The following is a 17,547-nucleotide window of genomic DNA, read 5'->3' as shown; positions in this document are numbered from 1 at the left end:
AAAATAAAAGTGATAACTTCGGATCTCCAGTTTCTAGATGGCGATAGATTAATGTGATTAGATCTGAGTATTTTAAAAATAAGTAGGTGTATGATACTATTTATAGCTATATACAGGGTGTCCAAAAATATTGCGACAGAGAGTCCAAAAAATGTCTGGGAGAGGTAGGGCGCATCATAAGGATTAAGAATTGCATAGGAACCCATGTCCGGAAATGTCAGGAGTAAGTGGTATGGGAAAGGAAACAAGAGAGTGATTAATTTGAAACATTTATTGGACATGAATACAAATGGTGTACGACAGCTTGAATGATACAACAGATGCTCAAGGATTGCACCATCAGACGTCAGACATGCCTGGACACCGACGGACCATTGATTACCGGGCGTGTTCAAACACACCGGGAGTTTCTTTGATTGTAGCAGCTGCGCAGGCGAGTCTTGCCCCGAGATCCATTTCAGGCACAGCAGGATCGTGATACACGACACTTTTGATAGCTTCCTACAAAAAAGAAATCAAGGCTCGATAAATCCGGTGAGCTTGGGCCCAATCCATCGATGCAGGAATAATCTGTTCAAATGGCTACGAACATCCAGTCCAAAATGAGCTGGCGCCCCATCATGTTGGAACCAACGAGATAGTATACTGGTAGAGAGCGTATTGCAACCTTCAATCGGTTCCAACATTAGTGTCACGTGACTGCTGCGCGAATTCCGAAAGTCCGGAAATACTTTACATTGCTTTCTTTGGGACGAAAGACTGCTGCTCTGCTTGGTCACATAAAATTTAAGTAAAAATGGTTATTCGCTGCAGCGCCTACGGATGTAAAGAAAGTTTCGTGAAAGGAGGACTTGTAACCTTTCATAGGTAAGTTAAAACTGCATGATTTATTATTTTATTTTCAGTATTTTTGTCATTTTACTATCTCTGTTGAATTGGTTGGAAAGTTTCAGCCATATTGTATAAGAAAATTGCCGCGGTATATGACATTTTCAGCATGTATTATTAGCATCAAAATATATTAAATACTGTGACACTATTTACTGGAATCACCCTTTACAAATAATTGAATTTTATATGTTTTTTCCGAGTATTCCGTTGAAATAGAAAGCTGCGCCAATTGGCGTTAACTTTTTTTCGCCAAGTTGTACGCGTTTTGATTTCATAAACAATTACTGCCTGCAATAAAAAAAAAGAAAAATGCTATTATTAGCATTAAATTATTGAGAAAAGATTGTGCGATATGTTTACTTTGTTAAAAAAAAAAGCTGAAGATCTTGATTCATGCAACATTGAACATAAACAGCTAAACAGCATTATTTAAAAAATCAGATTACTTTTATAAAGCTCAATGCTTTATCACTATTTTCTATAAAATCAATTAAAATAATCTGGATTATAATTCTGTCTCATTAACGATGCTATTAGAAATTTATTATAATTGAAAAAATGTGATGTGAAAAACTTACCATATTTTAAATAGTATTTAAAAAAAAGGAGAGTGAGAGAATTTTTAACTGTAATATCGTTTTGATCCTAATAATAAATACTGAGTTGAAGTTTGTTACCGTTTGATACATATTCAATATAAAATATTTGTTATAGTTAATAAATTTAAACAAATTAAAATTTAATTTTTAACAAATACGTATAAAAGTAAAAAAGCAAATTTAAATCCTAAAAAAAGCCAAAATAGTTTTTTAAAAAAATGTGCAAACATATAAAAGATTTAATACTCGAACTAATCTACAATATCATTTAAATTCAGAAGCATAAGCAAATCAAGTGCAAAATCAATCCATTATTTGTTAAAAATTATCATTATTTGTTAAAAATTTATTAATTATTTGTTAAAATTAATTAATTATTTGTTAAAATCATCATTATTTGTTAAAAATTAAATTTAAATTTATTTAAATTTAAATTTCATTCCCTGCAGCAATGGCGCAAAGAATATTTAATTAAATTTGTATTTAAATTTAATTTTTTAAATTAAATTCAATTTATTCTTATGAAACAATGTTATAGTTAATAAAATGTATTGATCCCCGCCATGACATACACATGAGTGTGGAAATCAGTAATTAAGATTGCATTATTTTGTCCCAGTAATATAATCTCAAGAAAAGAGAGTGCATTATTTTGTTCCAGTAATATAATCTCAAGAAAAGAGGGGCAATCAATAGCATAAATACATATAATACAATGTGATTTTCTTTTTCTCTTTAGGATGCAATGCATTAAAATTAAACGAGATTTTTTTACCTTCTCAAATATTATAACAGTAGTGCAATTAATTTTTTAACGTTATTCAAAATTAAAGTTTCCATCTCAATTTTTTATTATTTATTTTATATTTTGTTCCTAAAATTATTTAACCTAAACATCTTAAACAATGGTGCAAATAATTTAAAGCGATTATTAAAAATATAGATAAAATATTCAGGAAAAAAGGGGTTAAGTTATATCTAAATATAATTGTAAAAAATCGAACAACCTAATTCGAGGCCGTTGTCTGCTGACTGCTAGCAGACGGAAATAAAAAGCGCTACCTGCCATATCAAAAGCAGGCCAAACTGGCGATGAACAGCCTAAGCTATCACTCCCCAAGAGCATTAGTCACGTGGTATATGTTGGAAACACCCTAGCAGACGAATTCTCTGTGGGTGAGCCGTCTACCTGTTATATGAAGTCGTTGGTTGGAACCACATATTCGAAAGCTTTCCGTTCATATAGCATTCCATGCTCTTCGTATGGTGCCTACCGCTCGAACGAGGCTATCCTCACTTTCCACTAGACACTCCTCTACAACAGCCCTCTGGCGGCGTGCAATGACGTTTCTGGGTAGGTGTTTCTACGTAATTCTTAATTCTTATGATGTGGCCTACCTCTCCCAGAAGTTTGTCGCAACATTTACGGGACACCCTGTATATACTATTTAAATATCCAAATGACGAAAAGGCTTCAGATATTCCCTCAGAAATGTCACATCATTTGCCATTCGTCAAAAAGTAATTTTTAATGTTTTGATTTTAAAATCTTAAATTATTATATGTATTAATTTTCTGAATACACAAAGTTATGATTAAAATATTTTAAAAGTCGTAGTATGATTTTGTACAATTACGTATTTTGAATAAGACGTGTACAGATATAGTCTACTCCATATTGCATCAAAATTCAAAAATACACGAAAGGGATAAATTTTCAGAGAGTTTAATGATAAATTTTTCATGCTATTACACGACTGAAAAAAAATTTAAAATTAAATTCAAAACTTTACATATTAATTGCCTCGAAAGTGGTATTTTCCAATAAAACCAAAAGAGTATGTTTTTATTTTCAGAGCAGCTACTACCCCACTTTTGTCGTTTACTATCGGATAATTTTGAAGACATTATTACTCCCTTTCAGAATTATGTGGCAACAGATGAAAAAATGAAGTTGAATTATCAACATAGTAATGCATCAACAAAGTTGCAAAGCAGTTATCTACATAATATTAGAAAAAAAAAAAAAAAAAAAAAAAAAAAAAAAAAAGGACAAACAGCTGTAAAATTTGTTGAAAATTTATTGATGAAATTGCATTTTTGAAGGAATGTGCAGGAAAGTTAAAAAAACAAAGAAAGTAAATCAGAAAAGATTCAGATTTTAACATCGCATCAGAGAATTTGTCACCTTTTGAAATCGATAGGTTTGTTTTGTTTTGATATCGCCAAACCATGCTAGGTACATCTTCATGAAGGCAGGGTTGGCTTCACAGAGGATTTTAAAAAGAGAAACGAGCTCTTATCTACTTTATATATATAGGAAATTTCGTAGGGAAAACAACGGAACCATGCTGTCAAACTCTCTTCAAAGATTTGAACCCGGAGATCGACTTCCCAGCGTTAAGCAACTGGAATCGATAGGAATCCAATTTAAGGGGTTTTTTTTATCTGCCTAATTTCATTTTTGCATCAAAGAGGGGAGAGGGAAAGATAGTTCTATAGCTTCCATTTTACTGGGGCAGCTGATGAAATTTAACTTGCGTTTTTCATGTCTCAAAAGCGGGACTTAGGAATATGTGTCTAGTTTTGTAAAATTCGCACGAGTAGATTTTAAAAATTTAACTCTCAAAATTTCAACGCTAATTGAATTTGGTACATATTTGCTAATATCTCTTTTTTTTATTAAAATTAATTGATACCTTCTTTCGTCTAATAATGAAAAAGAAATTAATACTTAGGAAGTGTCCTTATAAGGAAATAATTTTACAAACTTTGACGTAAACACTTTAGAAACTCCAGAACTTAGTGAATAAGCAATTCTGCTCCGGCCGATTAGCAGGAAGGAAAACTTTTGAAAAGAAACAAACAGAGATATTGAATTGTGTATATGCTGTTTATTCCGAAATTTATATAGAAAGTACAAATCATAGTAAAAGAAGTCCTTACAGCCTTCAAAACCGATGATAATATTTGAGCTTTCAATAGCCTTAAGTACTCTGAGCCTTCTCAGAGAAGATCAGTGCAATAAGGTTTACTTGGACTTAACTTTAGTAAAGTATTAAGAGACCTTGTAAAACAACGAAAAAGGATTAAAAACAATAACGTAAACTGTTCTAGTACTGATAAAAATGCTGAAAGCGTTTCTTTGGATAAGAATTCTTTTTTTTTTTCTCTTTTCTTGCAGGAGGCAAGAGATATTAAGAAATAAAAACCTTTAAATTCAAGGCCAATATGTATGTTGACCTACCTTGCCTTTGACTTTCGCTTAAAACCGTGGAAATAGAAGTAAACTCTTTTCTCAGTTACGTAAAACACGTCATTAACGTTTTAGCTTGTGCTGCATCTTTGCAGCACAAGCTACGATTCCTTACGATTTTTGAAAATTTTTAGATTTATATAAAGTGCATATGCCAGTCAAATTAAAATGTATAATATATTATAGATTTTCATATTTTTATGTTCCAGAGCGACTTCTCAAGGGGTAATAAACTGAAACATCAAAACCTTAGAATAATTCGAGAAACCTGCGTCACAGTTCGTTCCGCATGACTTATGTTTATCAAGTCGTACATTCTGTTATACCTTTAATGACTTTCAGCTTTGAAAATGATCTTTGTACTGCAGCAGAAATTACAGGAATCGTTTAACAATTTAATAACAAAGTTGTTCGATTTTGGAATTTTTTTTTCTTTCTTCTTTTTTTTTCTTTCAATTCCGTTTTAGGCCCCACTCTTACACCTTTTTCTTGTTTATTTTAACTAATATATTATTTTATCAAAGCTCATAATTATTCTTACCTTCAAATTTCATTTTCCAAGCAATAACTAATAAAGTAATTTTCAAGAGTCTGCAGAACTAAATATAGCACATAGACAGATTGGGTTTATAACAGCAATTTTTACTTTCTTATTACAAGTAAAGAAAGTACTGTAATCGCGAAATATTTCGGGTATCATAGTTCAACGAAAATATCCATTTCACTCTCAAAACCATTTAAACGATGTTTTTGCGTGACATCTGTAAGCAAGGATAGAATGAAGGACTTTTTCCTCAAAACGGGTTGCAGAAAGGATTTAAAATGGTTTCAAAAGAGATTTTTTTTCCTCACGTCTTTGTACGAACCTACATGCGTATGTATGTATCTCGCATAATTCAAAAACGGGTATCCCCTGAACGTTGAAATTTTGTGTAAGGACTGCTATAGCATGTAGTTGTGCACCTCCCTTTTTGGTTGCAATCTGTCACACCAAAAGTATATATATATATATATATATATTCTGTTACGCGGCTCCGTGTGCTGCTTTTTATTATTATTATTATTATTATAATACGTTGGTAAATTGTGCATTTTTTACTTTAAAAATGATTCAGTTATCTTGTTCTTCCGGTTAAGGTTTTTATGCCTTTAGTTAATCTGCATGCAATGGTTGTAGATTTATCAAAAATTTAAAAGTTGTTTAAATGCTGCTGAGCCTAATTTTTTCCACAGCAGCCATATTTGTTTACATTTGAAACTCAGCAGATAAGTGAATTAAGTCAGTTTCAGCACCTTCAGTGTCTTTTTGGCTAACGGGATGAAAAGTAAACTTCCAGTTTTATGCACCCAAAAAATCTGTCTCCTTACCTGCTGGCCGAATTGCTTGCTTTTGCGTAGAAACTCTACTTGTGAATTTTTTTTTAAAATTGTTTTAACTGTATTTGGTGTTTATACTTTTATATATTCTTCAATTTTTAATATTTTAAAGTTTTATGCATTTTTGCCTTGCCGCTAAGTGAGAACTGAATTAATTGAATAAGAAAATATCACTGATAAAATTCGCTAAAAATGTCTATTACTTAATAGGCCATATAGGAAGTCATGTGGTGCCAGATTTTTTGCTATGCTTTAATACTTTCTTATGTCAAATACAAAAAACACAGTAAAACAAATACAAAATGATTATCACAAACAAAACAGGCTAGATGGTTTGACTAGACTGATCATGCGCATTTCATGACAGTGCTTCTATACTGCAAACAGGCCGGTATGTGTAAACAAAGAATTCATTACTCACCGCTGGAATTAACAATAAACAAGATAGGCTGCTGTAGCATCCAATTTTATTTCTAATTTTTATATTATTCGAAAAGAAGATACAAAATTCTTTTATAACTAATAATTTATTCGCAAAATTTAAAATTAAATCTGTGCGTATAAGATATCAAAGATGGATTCGGCAAAAAATTTAATCATTTTTAATCTGTTCAAAAATTAAAACGTAATGGCCCTGAGAATACGTGGTTCCCTCGGCATTGTCTAATCTTGCCTATCTATAGCTACGCCACTGCATCCAATCATCCAATCGGGAAAAATGGGTCTCTTTAACGTCACTGTAATTCAAGAATACAAAATAATCATAAACAAGAACAAAGCTTTTTAAAAAATAGAGGAAAAAAAAAAAAAAAAAAGAGGGGGGGAAAAAAATCTGAAATGTTTCAGATTTTAAATTACGTCCAAAGGGGCGTTTTTTAACATTTTGTGTGTTACCTTTCTTTATTAAATATCATGTTCCTCGCACTTAAACCATAAGATCCAGTGCAACAGCAATATCGCAAAATAGTTTTAAAACGAGCATATCTTTAGAATTTCCGATACAGAGACTCACGCGCTGGAGATAAAAATGTTTTTTCTGCACAACGTTGCCATTGCTCGCTTTGAAATCCTTGAGTTTGTTAATCAAAAATTCGTCAAAGTTTTAAAAAATAGGAAATCGATCGTAAAACAAATTTCAAATTTCAAATTTGGTCTTCCACATGCTCATATTCGTTGGAGGATTACGTTATTCAAAATTCGATGACTCTATGTACCGTTGTTTTATCACAATACGAGAAATATACATACATTTATGCAGATTTTTCATTATTTAATTTCTTCAAATATAATGCAGGACTCTAACATTTTGTGGCAACAGTTTGAAAAGTGAACCGACATTTATGAGTCCGACGCAAAATGCCAAAACGAATCTAATAGTCCTTCGGGATTCAAATCCCTTTGGACTAAAAATTCTGAAATTAACGGATATATTCGATATTTGCAGAAAATTTACGCTCTTATAACCAATATATTCACAGAGAAATTTCGAAAATTCTCTAAATTTCGAGAAAGAATCCCGGATATTGGTGCAGCTATAAAATGAGTGTTCTACTTGTAATTAACGAAAAAGAAAAGAATTGTTTGAATTCATCCCAAAAAACGATCATTTGATACGAGATGCAACATCCTGCATGCTGATGATTACTTCCTCAAATTTCCTACAACCACAAAAGAATAAAATAAAACAAACAAGAACAACCTTCTTTGAAAATTTATAATAGAGAAGAACAAAAGACATAAAAAAAAGTTCTGCGTTGAATAAAGTTTGGAAAGAGCTGCTTTGTTCGATTTCTAATGAAAACCCGAATGTGTTCAAATGAATGATGAAGCCATTACAGGTACCATCACGCACTATTATTTGTCTCATTTCCAGATATTTAGATGTCATATTTTGAATTATTTCCCACTCATTTGCTTACAAACGCAACGAATTTTAACTGAGTGCGTGATACAAAAGTATGCAAGAAGATTTATTGTTGTGAGAATCCCCAAATACTGGCAATTCTGCATCTTAGTAGTTGACATTGCATAAAAGTATATTGTGGCAGAAAAAAGGGAATTTGTATTTTTATATGTCATAGTTTTATGCAGATGGTTTGGTATTTTTATATGGTAGAGGGCATTAGGACAAACATATTCTGATGAATATCATCATACAATAGAGGCCAAAACCTCCCACTGAATACCAAAAATTACTGAATAACAAAAAAGCAAACCAAAAATTTCTTCGTTTGAGCTGCAAGTTTATACTGATCATTTTAATAACTAGTTTTAATTCTTATAACTTTCCTTACTTTTATATTCCACGTATGCTTTTGTTTCGCCATTTCTTCCACTGTGTAACAACACATCGCCATAATGTAAAGAGGTTATCACATCTAGCGACGGTCGTTGCTTTTCTGAGAAAAGAGATTCTGGTAGCACTGGTTTTAACGGGAGGATTCCTAAAAGAAACAGCTCTGCTGGAAGCAAAGTCCCGCCTAGCTACAGAAACGATGCACCGGCTACGCGGGATTTTTTGAAACCTCGCCGAAAATGTTTCGGCTGCAACTCTGCCGCGGGTAGAGATCAACCAATCAGACGAAAGTTCTGCTTCTGAAGGATCACATGAGCCCAATCTGAGCGATAATAGATTTCTATTTGGAATTCAAGCCTTTGAAGTAAGTGAAAATGATAACCTAGCTGATACCCTAGGGTTCTGAGAATTGTCCCTTTCGACGTCCAGTTCCTCGTAGCGGAAACTTAAGGACTTAAAGGCTTTATTACCGCACAGGCTCAAAGGACTGTATTTTATTTTTCAGTCCTACACTTTAGAGATTTTCAAAATATTCTTGTTAAGTTTCGCAAATATGTGTTTTATATTATGAGATCAAAGGATGTAAGCATTGGAAGCCCCAGAAGGATACCCCCCTGTGGACCCAAAAGAGTTTTAATCACACATACATATGTGTTACAGTAGAATTTTGCTTAAGATGCTTTTCTAAATTCCAGGTTAAGTACCAGGACCATATAAAGTTCTTTCTCAACTCATCCATTTCTTCCAATTTTTGTATTATTTTATATTTTCCATGGAAGCCCTAGAAGGAATCTTAGGGAAAGGAAGGCTCCTTAGGGGAGCATCCTTCTTTGAAGCCCAAGAAGGATGCTTCCCCTAAGGGCCCCTATTCATCCATTTCTTCCAATTTTTGTATTATATTGCATTTTCCATGTCATCACGAAATAACTAAAAGTGGGGATTTAATTCAAAATTTTAACACAGGAAAATATCATGTTATTCAACTCTTTTAATATTCTACTTTCTGTTATGTTTTCTTCGATGAAAATCCTCTTACACAATTGCTTAAAGTTTTTGTTGCTTATAACACATTTCCATTATATATTGTTACGGATTTCGTATTTAAATAGCTAACGTTAGTTGAATTATAAATTAAATTGTTTTATTCCCTGTACAGCGCGTGACGAATATTAAAAGAAAGCTAAGTCGGAAAGTTAAAAATACAAGAGCACGTGCATTTAACATTTAATAAATAAATATTTCTTTTTAATTCCGAGAAAGTTCCAGAAACTTCTCGCGCGCGATTTAAAATCTTATAAAAAGGAGGAAAACCTCTCAATACGATTATTAGTTAGTTTACTGTTGTTTTAAGAGTTTGTTTAGAAAACTGCTCTTGTTGATTGTAGCGAATTTGCGGATTAGCTTTCTTTAGCTATTTTGAATTAACTTTTGTTGAACGTTTGGTTGTGGTGGTGTATTTAATTCTGGCAAAGCTCACTAGGGCTATCTGCCTAAGGGGAGGGATGCCTTCATGGAGGATTTTCTAAGGGAAACTGGCTCGTATACACGTTACACATGGGGAAAACCACGAAAACACTCATGCAGCCAGCCCGTTCGCGGGATTTTAAACTCGGACCGAACTACCAGTGTTCAGCGACTTTACCGCTTGGCCGCTGGTAGGCCTGTTGAACGTTTGAGTAGCTAAAAGATAACTTCTGTGAGATATTGTAATACTGAAAGAATATCTGAGGGAATTTAAGCATTTTTATTGTGATAATGAATTTTGTCCATTTTTCATCGGACTTGTGCATTCAATTTAAACGAACCTGTACGCACGCAACAAATTTTGGTGTCAGAAATGGAATTTTTGAATGCAATTACTAGAGCGATGGAGGAACAATTGAGGCAGCTTATTACTGCTTTTTCTGCATTCCAAGAAAAGATGGAAGCTGGCCAAGCAACATTTAAAGAACAGATGAAAGATTCTGTTAAAGAGGAGATGCAACCCGTTAAAGAGGAGATGACATCTGGTCAGGAAAAGATTGAAGCAGGTCAAGAGGAAATGAAAAGAGATATTTATTTATTAAATATCACGTATTGTTAAATGCACGTCCTCTTGTATTTTTAACTTTCCTGCTTAGCTTTCCTGTAATATTCATCACGCGTTGCACAGGGAATAAAACAATTTAATTTATAATTCAACTAACATTAGCTATTTAAATACGAAATCCCTAACAATATTTTCAAAATTTTCGATCTTCTGGTATTAGAAAAATTGATTCTTTGATGGCACACTCAAAAAAGAGCTACACTTTTGCATTATTATTTAAATTCTATATGAAACATATTAAAAGATTGAGTTAAATATTACAAGATTTCATTTTTACTCTAAAAGCTTTTATTTTATTTACATTATTAGGAATTATTTATGTTTTACATATCAGTAATAAATAATATTCAACAATTATTCTGAGTAACCTGTATTTGAATGAAATAAAAGTTACGCAAGTAAATATTTTTCAACAATGTTTTTTAGAATTGAAATTAAACAAATTAATTTGTGTCGATGTATTTATTACTAATCACTCCAAATATTAACCTTAATACTGAAATAAAATTCGATAGATATCGCTAGAGGAAAATGAAAAGCACAACTTAGAAACTTCCTTCTGGAGATTATCAGAAGAGGTATAGTAGACATTTAATTAGAATAATGTAAGATAAAAGATAATCACACGTATAATAAACACTTCATAATAAAAAGACACCGGCATACACGCTTTTGCTTTCAACAAAGGTTTTGTAAAGGCTCAACTTTCAGACTGATACAATACACTGCAAATCTTTTAATATATAGCATGGTTATTGTATAACTATATCTAATGGCATACCTATCATAGATCAGCCAATTCGTTTCTGAAAAGATTTCTAAGGCTGTGGCCAACTGGCATTGTGGTTAACCCTTTGCGGCACAGTACGTCTGGTCTGGACACATCTAAAACTTTCCTTCTGTACGCACAGAAAAATTGAATGAAAAAGGATTTATAGGTTACTATAGGTTAGTCTGAACCTTCTTTATAGTAGATGGCAGCTCAACACAAATCAGTCCATATATTTTAGCCATGTTTAGTTTTTTAAGACCCTCATATTTCAAAGAAATCTTCTACATTTTTTTTGAGGGTATAAAAGGAATTATTTGAAAAGAAATTTCTATGTTATTTTTTTGGCTGTATGCTAATCTCCTTATTCTATATTAGTTTAAAATTTTTACCTTGAAATCTTGCCTAAAATCAAACGATGAACCCTAGGTGTGCCCAGACCGGGCTCAACGATCATCTAGGACAACTGAGAGTCTGTATTCTTTGTTTCTCCTCATCTCAACGGAACGGTCAGTTCACTGACAACAATGCTCGTTTCAGCACTCTTTTCGAAGCTGTATTCAATCAGTGTGCCACTTTGGGCACAGCCACAGAATTAAAACGATAAGTGCTATTTTCACAAAATTTTACTTGTGTATTCCTCTAGGCCTAATTAGACTGCCTACCTTTTTTTTTTTTTTAAATCAAAACTCCGAATTTAAAAGGTAGCGTTGTAAGGATCTTAAGTTTACTAACGTTTATTTTATTTTAAATCTTTACTATCACTTCTTATTTTCTACTTCCGGCCAGAATTAAAAGTTTTAACTTATTTATGCAAATTTGTTGGCGAACGCCAAGTACTTAAGTTGTGGCTTTTTGCCAAGCAAAGGAGAGGAAGGAGTTAGTAGAAGCAGGCCGCTTGCCTTAGCAGTTTTACTCTGTTGCTGGTTGCCTTCCAGGCCAGAGGTTTAATCCTCTTGATAATTTTAAACGTATCGTAGTGTTAACAGTTCTCTGTACTACATACGGCTTCCTGTTAATATACGGCCAATCTTCACGGAGGCACTTGTTTATTATTCCAAAGTTAAGTTAGAGTTTAGTTAATATTTTTATATTCTTACGTTCAGATCACAAGTGGTTGGTCTCTGTATTCCGAAGTCCGGAAATCATTGTAAAGAGTGAAAAATAAAGGGTTTCGTATACCCTTCCTGTGTATCTTGTCTACTTCCCACATTTATTGAACATAGCTTTAGTAAGCTCCCTGTTCCGAGTCAGGTTCTTGAATGTTCCCAAAGCAAGTAAGGCGGAACATTGAACCTGATAGCGTGGCGGAAAGGGTTAATCACTTCACCATTTCCACTGAGACAGACTCGTCTATATGAAAAGTGTCTTCAGGCTTCAGTAACAGCACGCACTCGTCGGGGTCACGTGTGGCCTGGATCGTTACCCCCGAGAGACACTCGTCGCTTCGTGTTCTGCAACCACCCAGAATACAGCGAAAATGAAAAGAGGTGATTAATAACTTAACTGGCCACGAACTCTCCACAGCAGAGTTGCATCAGGATTATAGAAGGGAAAGTTCACTTATAAACACGAGGAACAGGAATGCACTTCCGGCCCCCTTTCAGATGGCATTGCAATGAAACTACTGTTTATTTGAAAGCATGCCTTTGTTTATACACAAATGCACTAGCGAAACCTAGGGAAAACTACGGAACACAAAAGAATTTTTCGCCGGGTATGAAGACGATGTTGAACATCCTTGAGTGTGACTAGTAGGCGGTTTTCTAAATAGGTATTCACAGCCGGTGAAAGAGAGAAAGAAATATTTCTAAGGCCAATTTCAAAGGCAAAAAGCTTTTTTGGGGAGGGAAAACAAGGGAAGCGAATATTTGAGTTTTGTATGATGGTGGAAAGGTTAAATACTCGCGCTCATAATATTGTATCTAAATACAGTTTTTAATTTTTAAATTCCTCGAATTCATAACAGTTGCTCCGTTTAGCTTATTATGCTTTTGAACTGTATATGAAACAAGGATTTTTTCTGAAAAAGTGTTTGGTAAAGGTAGAACAATCCCTTCGAAGAAATAATAAGTGATCAAAAAGTACTAAAGTTATTTAGAAAGAGGCAGCTTCTAAAAACCTACTTATTCTAACTCAGCAAGCTTAGAAGAGAAGAGCTGTTGCAAATGGCGTACCGATGAGGCCAATTAAGTGCACGAAGCCAGAAGTTAATATCTCTATCCTACTCCCGAGAAAAGAAGAATTATTAATTATTAATAAACACCAGAACGTGTTTTTAAGCGTGGACGATTTTGATATGTGGGTTATTCGGTGAACGGTCGATGAATTTTAGGAAAATAAAACAAATCTTGCCTGTTATAAAATAGAAATTTGATTTCCCTCAGAAAAAATGAACGCTACATAAACCGTTCTATCACCGGTTCCTTATAACGCATAAAGAGGCGGTTAATTCAATCTCCAGCATCATCGCGGCATTAGGCACAGACCTTTGCCTACCGTGCTGAAATGACGCTCTGGTGTACTGACGATAAGCTCTAAGACTAGTCCAATGGATTTTACAATATCTGGGCTTCACCACAACTGTGTGTTTAAGCTTGCATACCCACCAATCTAAAGTGGTAATACTAACAATTCGCAAGTACATGGCACCTCCTTAGTGAGATGTGTTATGCCTCCTTAATGATATATGTGTAATACCTTCAACAGCATGTGAACAAGCATCTTCTTATGCAGTGTTAGTGAACGCTTGTGTGCCTCATGGTGCACACATTGCTGGGGCACTGCCCAATAATTAGTGCTACAACATCCTCGTGCTATTTTAATGTGTTTTTTATCTATGTTCTTAGCGACGCTACAATACATAATAATAATCAACGACTTAGCAATCTAACTGCACTCTTCTGCACACATGAGTATTCATGAACTCATCATTCATCATTCAAGATGTACCTGTATTTATATACAACAGAACTGCTCTACACTAACCTTGTCCTCCAGCTTTCATGTGACTTCATGTACTCCATTTGTCTTTTTGTGCCTTAAGTGACTATGTTGTATATACCTATTTTATGTGCTCTCTGGTTATGCATTTTACGCATTGTGTTTTGTGTATTGTTTGCCTATGTGTTTTTATGTCTTTTTATGTGTACGTTTCATTGCATTTTTAGTTTAACTACCTACCATCTGTAACACCACAGCTTGCCTCTTCAATCTGTAATACAATCCTACTAATGGCCTTGTAAGGCCATGTACTACCCTTTGACAACCTCAATAATCTCCTGGTGCAGCCTCGTGTGGCTCCAGGGAGCTTTTGATGTAGTTGGAAGAGGGCGTGGAACACATGCCTGTTTACCTCTGTTAGACACCAGGCGTTCCAGTCCTCCGCAACCTACCTACCTACATAAAGTGTTCGCAAAATTGGATTTCGATGGAAGCGCAGTCAAGACAAACGAATGGTGGTTATGGAAAGACAAGATATTATGCAGTAGAGATCGATATTTTTACGAGTTATTAAACAATTCAGAGAGAATAATCGAGTAATTATTTACTTAGATGAATCCTAGATAGACAGAAACGTACTCTTCGGGAAATGCTTTAGGCTGGAAAAATTGGTGCTTTTCAACCAAAGAAGTTGCTGGATGCAGAGTGCCCTCTGGTAACTAAGATGGATTTATAGAAGGAGGGCGTTTGGTATTCCATTCTGGCACCATATCAGGGAATTACCATGGACAGATGAAGTCTGATAATTTTTCAAAGTGGTTAAAAGAGAAACTCCTGCCTATTATTCCATCAAATAGCGTGATTTGCAACGACAATGCCTGTTAGCATACTAAGGTTCTAAATCCGAAGCTATCTAAGCATGCCATTGGTACGTATCCAAATGATTATGCTGTTGTTACGTATTCCTTGATTTTTTTCACCAAGATTTATTTACAAGCCTTATGACCCCTGGCATATAAATTGATACATCATACTAGTTTTCTGCCACTTGGCAGATAACGATGCCATTATATCAATTATCGGTAATACGCCCAATTGGCGTGTCCGCTCCCCTTACGTTCTACAACGCAGCTATCTCTTAGTGAGGTGCGCCCTCTGGCTACAAACCACCGGAATCATCGAGGAGGCCTGTAACTGAGTTACAAGAAGTTGATTCACCACGGGGGGGGGGGTAAAGGCCTTTCAATTGTGATAAACACTTGTACTCTCCTCCTGTGTCCTAACAATGAGGACCCTAAGCGACTCTTGACTTTAGCTTATCTGCTCTTTCATCTATTTAGCGATTGCTTCTCTCTTATTTATTTCAATTTTATGAACGATGATGTGGAGGTTAATTGCAATTAACTGCAAAGGTACTCCGTAACCCAAACGCCTTGGTCCTTGGTCCGAGGAGGCCAAAACACCTTTAAAAAGCAATTGTCCGAATGGTTGGAGACGAAGCAAATTCCTCACAATCTTCAAATGAGGACAATAGAACTATATGATACGAATGCGCCCCCATCGAAAAAGTGTTAATTTGAAGAAAGTTTGAAAGAAAGCGGCCATAATGTAATTTGAGTACATCCCTATCATTGGAATCTCAATGCCATGGAACTGGCTTGGGCTGCCGCAGGAAGGTATGTGCGAGAGAGAATGGTAGTTGTGAATTGAACTTAACAGCATTGAAAACTTTGAAACTGAAGCACTTGACAGTATTTCTGGAGAACAGTGGGGAAATTTTAAAGAACACGTCGTCGCAATTGGAAACAGTTATTGGAATCTTGATAACTTAATTAAAGAAACTACTGAACAAATAAGGTTTCTGGTAGGCAACGGGCTCATTAGACGATGAGTCGAAATCAACTGCAAAACATGATTTTGATGACTGAAAGAGTGATTCCTCTTTAAGCGAGTTTGAAATGTTATAGACTATAATGTGTTTTCTGCCTCCTTCTAGGATGCCTTCGTGGCGTAACGGTAGCATACTCGGTGCGCATTCGAGAGGTACAGGCTTGAGCCTCGGCGAGAGCATTGCTCATTTTTCATGTAAAACTATCACATGTGGCTTACATAAATAAGTATGAAACACAATACAGAAAAGCAAACAATAAAGGAAAAATTTAAAAAAAAAAAAAAAAAAAAAAAAAAAAACTTATGAAGGATTATAAATCACAGTGGATTCGCAAAAATAATCAAAGGTACTTCTCTCGGAAATAAACTGATGAAAATCAAGAGGCAGGTTACAGGTTACGGAGGACGGGGACGCCTGGTGTTTAACATAGGTAAACATGCGTATGTCCAGCGCCCTCCACTATCCAGAAACAACAACTCTCTGGAGCCCCAGGAGTTCATTTGGATCTTAAATAAATTTGTTACATGGCCATACAGGGGCTATAACTGATGTAAGACATTGTGTGGGAACGTAGTCCATATGTTATATATAAAAATTACAAACAGCAGTTACATAAAACACATTAATATACACATTAAAATTAATTAAAAATATGACATGGAACACAAAATGCACAAATTACGCACAAAATAAATAAATAAACACAAAGAGAGGGGGAAAAACATATTATCACATATAAACAAAGACCATTAAAAATTCAATATACATAATGCGCTGTGCATAATGCAATACGGGAATGCGTTTAAGTGATATGTAACAAATTGATATGCATACAGTACGGGTTACTTATGTTAAAGGTTGTGCAGTATGCAAGTACATAGTTTATGCAAAATGCATAGTACAAAAGAGAAAATTAAATACATGCAGAGTACATGGTGTACATAACACAGATTGCAAGTACATAATGCAGATAATACAGATAAACAACATACATACAGAATACATAGTACTTTGTGCGTAGGACAATACTGTTACATGATACGTGGGATTACTTAAAACTAATTAATATACTATACATGATACAAATCTTATGGAAGTGCATAATGCGCAATACAAATAAACTACATACATACAGGATACATAGTGCACTGTGAGTAGGACAATACTGGTACATAGTACTTAGGATTATTTAATGCTGATTAATATACCATACACAATACTGATTGTTATGGAGATATTACGCTTAATTTGATATGCAGATAGTGATTGACATAGATTATGCACAGTACATAATGCAGATTGTTAAACATAATACAGATCTTACATAATACATGATACACATCGCAGATACATTATAGCCACCTACACTGTGTATGATACAGGTACATACTTCATAATACAAATTGCGGGTTATGCGCGTTACATAATACAGATTG

At 34.3% G+C, this 17,547-nt stretch overlaps 1 long non-coding RNA gene across 1 annotated transcript in view; it reads left to right on the top strand.

The window, feature by feature from the left end:
- The first annotated feature begins 472 nt into the window (after nucleotides 1-472).
- The window catches only part of LOC146996668 (uncharacterized), a 74,498-nt gene continuing 57,423 nt past the window's right edge, over nucleotides 473-17,547 (top strand). Inside the window, exon 1 of the long non-coding RNA XR_015041571.1 lies at nucleotides 473-867. This is a non-coding gene — a long non-coding RNA (uncharacterized LOC146996668). The remainder of the gene's footprint in view (nucleotides 868-17,547) is intronic.

The sequence above is a fragment of the Stegodyphus dumicola genome, chromosome 6, assembly GCF_044657685.1.
Source record: "Stegodyphus dumicola isolate Sdum_Otavi_A_Nest chromosome 6, ASM4465768v1".
In the NCBI taxonomy this organism is placed as follows: Eukaryota; Metazoa; Arthropoda; class Arachnida; order Araneae; family Eresidae; genus Stegodyphus; species Stegodyphus dumicola.
Note: the sequence above shows the minus strand (reverse complement) of the source record. Positions and strands in the feature narration are given on the sequence as shown.